The sequence below is a fragment of the Haemaphysalis longicornis genome, unplaced genomic scaffold (genome assembly GCF_048455015.1).
Source record: "Haemaphysalis longicornis isolate Haplotype H1 unplaced genomic scaffold, Haemaphysalis longicornis Haplotype H1 scaffold_1, whole genome shotgun sequence".
Classification (NCBI taxonomy): domain Eukaryota; kingdom Metazoa; phylum Arthropoda; class Arachnida; order Ixodida; family Ixodidae; genus Haemaphysalis; species Haemaphysalis longicornis.
In genome coordinates this window covers 335,095,868-335,099,762 of record NW_027526203.1, presented here as the reverse complement: position 1 = coordinate 335,099,762, position 3,895 = coordinate 335,095,868, and the positions used below count along the sequence as shown (strand labels likewise).

Here is a 3,895-nt window from a genome sequence, read left to right as displayed (position 1 = left end):
GCTAAATTCAGGGACATAACCCAGAACTATCGCCTTCAGAGACAGACCCTACCCTCGCCGCACCCTCAACTTTCCATGGGACAACTACCCTAAGGCTCATACCAACCGACGCGTGTTCACTCGATGCACCCGAATCGCTACGACACTGAATGCAAATTTTGCTCAGAAGTAGAAACAGTCCACCACATAATCGGGGTGTGCTACTTTAGCCCTGAGCACCCTCCTGTCTTCCCGTCAACTACACAACAACAGCAATGGGAGATGTTGTGGTCCAGCTCTCTCTGCCTACCCAGCTTTAACTGGTGGACAGAGCACAGGCGGCGTGGAATGCATATGAGCTCTAGTGAAGAAGGAACCACTCCCCTGGGCCGCCCTCTGGTCGGTTCAGGAATATGAATAAGTATTTCCTCCCCTATCTCTCGCTGATTCGTCACCTCTGTCGGCGGCGGCAGAGACGGAGAAGTGAGATAGTCTAACACGGGTTTGAGAATGCTTTAATTTTATAAAAAAAAAGAGTTTCCACTGATGTGCTTCCCCAATACAACTCAATCGAACACCGTTCATGAATCATGCATTGATTTAACCTTAGCAAAGGATATCTCTGTGAAGTTATTAAGGGTGTGGTTAAGTGCATTTTACTTGTCTCTGGTTTCAGTATTTGTAGAGCCACTGAGTAATGGTTGTGGGTGGCGCTTACAGCTTTGCTTTCCAAGCACATTCACAGGGTGGGTTGGCGTGCATTTTTGTAAGGAGGTCTTCCTTTTGTCGTTGCCGTGTTCTGGTTTTCGGCGTGTCGTCCGATTACTCTGAAATCCCTTGAAGTCGCTGCCGACCGATTTGGGCTTGTGCCAGGGACTGCTGAAAATAGCTTCGGTTTGCCTCGTATTGCCTTTCAAAAATTACTCCTCTTAAATAGCACGGTTCTTAAGGGGGTATGGTAGGGTAAACCGGCCCAAAAATCGAATTTGCAGTTTTGGCGCAGAAAAATCGGCCGCTCTAGGAGGAACAACCCTTTGGAAGCGCGGCGTCAAGCGCCCGCTCAAAACGGTTTAAATGCCGCGCCGAAGTGTGCCGCGCGCCCTGGCGTTTAAAAATGGCAGACACATTTCAGACATCGGTTCAGAGGACAGTATGTTTAGCGTTGTTTTTCGCCGTTCTCTGCATTATTTCACTTTTTTTGCTTGCGTCTGTGTTTCCAATATATGTAGGGAAGTAAATCATCGTATATTTTTGTAATTACTAACTTTAAGAGACTTGCCGCTAGTGGGGCTCCTGTAGTACGTACCGTTTTTGTGATTGTTCCCACTACAGTGAACTATATTTTAGATGCGAACGCATCTCATTCGCTCCCCTTGTCCCTGCATCCATCCGGTGTTTCCGGCGTCCACCCCTCCCCCATTCTCCTCGCCGCGCCAGCTGCGCTCTCCGCCGCTCACCCCCTCTCCTCTCCGATAGCGAACACTCTCGCGAGGGGCATTGGATTGGCTTGGCTTGGCTTGGATTGGCTTGGATTGGATTGAATTGGATTGGATTGGCTTGGCTTGGCTTGGATTGGCATGGCTTGGATTGTATTGTATTTTATTGTATTGTATTGGATTGGATTAAAGTGGATTGTGTTGGATTGTGTTGCGTCATAGCCGCGGCAGACGCACTGGCGCCGGCGCGTCCCTTCACCGTTATGCGCGCTAGAAAACGCGGTGCCTTCGCCGCTCATCTCCATCGTTCCAGCGCCGTTCCTTCGCTGTCCAACGCTGCAACGTGAACCCCCTATGCGTCGCACCTACACAGGGGTTCCCGCGTGGGGAAGTGGGAGTTTTTTAGTTCACGGTAGGACTCTAGTTCCCACATTTACGGTCGTGGTCGCGTTGCCTCTGCTTCGAGTTTCAAACGCGCTGCGATACCGGAAGATGGCACGATCATCCAATAAATGGACCAAAAAGAGAAATTTCAAAGGTAATCGGTTTACGACCAAGCAAGGCAGACAGAAACCAGCTCGACGAAGCGCAAGCTTCGCGAAACTAGGTGAGAGGCATGGTGGTGCATCTTTCGACGTAGACGGCGCAAGTAAAACTAGTTACCGCCTGATCGACCTCGCTCTACTCCAAAGCTTTTTGCAAAACGTAGTTGTGTGTAAAAAGTTCAACAAGGGAGAAATTACTTTGGAAGAGGCTATTGACAGGCGTAGCGGGTTGGCGTCCTCCATAAATGTCCCCTGCAGCGAGTGCGATACTTTCATGTGCTCGAGACATCCAGGCGCACTTCTGGCAACATCTTTGAAGTGAATGAAAGGTTTCGTGTACGCCCTTCGTACCTGCGGAAAAGGTTGGCATCGGGTCGCACCATGTGTGCTGTGCTCGATCTACCGCCACCGCCAACAAAGTTTGCGTCGTACAACCCAAGGCTTTTTGACGCATCCACGACCACAGTGAGAAATAGTATGGCAAAAGCTGCCGAAGAACTGAAGAAAGGGGCCTTCGACTCTGATGGAAAGCTGTAAACTGCGGTCACGGTGGATGGAACATGGATGAAGCCTAGTTATTCTTCACTACATGGTGTTGTAGCAGCAATATCGGCTGACACAGGAAAGGTGCTGGACTTGGAAGTAGATTCCAAGTTTTGCCACTGCTGTGCTCTCAACCTTTACACAGATGACAGCACGAATGAATGTAAAGTTACCTACGATGTGCCATCTGGTAGAATGGAATGTGCTGGAGCTGTAAAAAGTTTTGGACGCTCTGTTGAAACGCACCAGCTAATGTACACAAGTTACATTGGTGATGGAAACACTAAGGCATACATTTCTGTCAGAGACTCACAGCCCTACAAGAAGGCCATAGAAAAGCGTAAATGTGTGGGACAGGTGCAGAAGCGAATGGGCACGAGGCTCAGGAACACCAAGAAAAATTGGAAGGGGAAAAAGCTCGCCGATGGTGCGCCACTTTCAGGGAAAGGACGCCTCTCAGAAAAAGGACATCGACTCCCTTCAGGTTTACTATGGCAAGGCTATCCGGAAAAATGTAGATAGTTTAGATAACATGAGACGAGCTGTGTGGGCAATATACTTTCACAAGTTATCAACAGATGCCAAGCCCCAGCATGGACTCTGCCCAAAAGGACCATCCTCGTGGTGTGGGTATAATCGAAGCCTTGTTGGGTGAAGCGTGACCTACTCCCACAAACACAACATTCCTGAGGCCGTGATGGATGTCCTCAAGCCAGTGTTCAAAGCGTTGTCAGATCCAGGTCTTCTGAGGAAATGTCTCCATGGAAGAACCCAGAACACTAATGAGTCACTCAACCAACTCATCTGGTGCCGCTGCCCCAAGACAACATTTGTCAGCGCTGACACAGTAAAAACAGAAACTAACGATGCTGTAGCATACCACAATGATGGCAATTCCGCATAGAAAGCAGTTCTGGAAGCCCTTGGAATTGTTCCAGGTGTGTCTTGTGACGTTTCCTTCGACAGGATGGATAAAGAGCGTGTTGACCGGGCAGAATTCTACAGCTCCGTCGAAAGCAAACAAATACGACGGGTAAAAAGGGACACCAAGAAAGGTTTCAGAGACACCTCTAAAAAAGCCAGCAGTGAAATGTATTCTCCTGGTTCATTTTAAGTATACTTGAGCAGTACGCAAACATAAATCTTCATTTTTCTCAAATCGGGTTTTATGTAACTTATTCAACTTCAATGTACCTTTTCTCGGAACGTATTTAGTCAATTATAGTAAAACTTCTCACAAATGTTCTACAGCTAATCATAAATATTCCGAACTAAAACAATTACGTTAAGATAAATATTACTACTGCAAAAAAAGTATACTACAAGACACCCCCTTATAGCTGTGTGCATGCAGTGACATTTTTTTGCGCCCATACTCCAAGTAGAGTATCA

General features: G+C 47.8%; 1 pseudogene; it reads left to right on the top strand.

The window, feature by feature from the left end:
• Positions 1–327: 327 nt before the first annotated feature.
• On the top strand, positions 328–3,617 carry LOC144159710 (uncharacterized; annotated as a pseudogene).
• Positions 3,618–3,895: the final 278 nt, after the last annotated feature.